This window comes from Mycteria americana, chromosome 11, assembly GCF_035582795.1.
Source record: "Mycteria americana isolate JAX WOST 10 ecotype Jacksonville Zoo and Gardens chromosome 11, USCA_MyAme_1.0, whole genome shotgun sequence".
NCBI lineage: Eukaryota > Metazoa > Chordata > Aves > Ciconiiformes > Ciconiidae > Mycteria > Mycteria americana.
The window spans coordinates 12,367,161-12,368,043 of record NC_134375.1 but is presented as its reverse complement, the minus strand read 5'-3'; positions in this window follow the sequence as shown (position 1 = coordinate 12,368,043).

Genomic DNA, 883 nt, shown 5'->3' with positions numbered 1-883 from the left:
CAAATTAGATTTTGGCACCGTGAGTTAAGCTCAAACTGTATCTTGCTGATTCCTTGATAACCCAGTCCAGAGAACATTCTCCTAATAAAATTGACTAAACCAGATTACTGGGACACATTTCTGGTGCTGCTGGTTGAACCACAACAGGACAGTCCTGCAAGAGGATGGATATAACCTGTAATATATAACCTGTAATATAACCTGTATAACCTGTGGATATAACCTGTAAATCTACACTTCCCTTCTTTCCTGGTTAAACTGTCCTCAGCACAGAACTTAGGACGGTGTGTAATTAAAGTAACAACAGGCCTGGGGGGAGCCTATGTTTCAGCAGATGCTTATGCAGCTTAAAATTCTTTCCACCGGTGCCTCCTGGTTCCCCTGGCTGCTGCCTCACCCCAGCACCCTCTGCTTCACTGCTCACACCCACCTCTTCCTCCCTCCCTCAGAGTGCTTTTGCTGAGCCCGTCTGCAAAGCCTCCAACTAGTTTTCCTCAAAGCATCTCCAGATGCATCTTCCCCATACTTTCACTACCTAACCCCTTCATATATTTACCTACCAATTTCTCTTTGTGGGAGAAACTGGAGATAAAGGGGATGCTGGAAAAACCATCAGGACTCTTAGACCTTGGGAGGTTCATAGGGAGGGAAGCAATTTGGCCCTGAAGCTAAGAATTACTCACGTGGATTAAAGCAAGTAAGTGCACAGATGAGAGAGAGAAAAGAGTTTGAGATGATGAAGGAGTCAAGGTTTCATTTTGATTATTCTCTGGAATGACAACCTACGCTCTCTCCATGTTATTTCTTACCTTCTCTGTCCTTTGCCCGTTGAGCCTGCGCATTCTTGGAAGCCGAAACTCTTTTTACTGAACATGTTACTTTT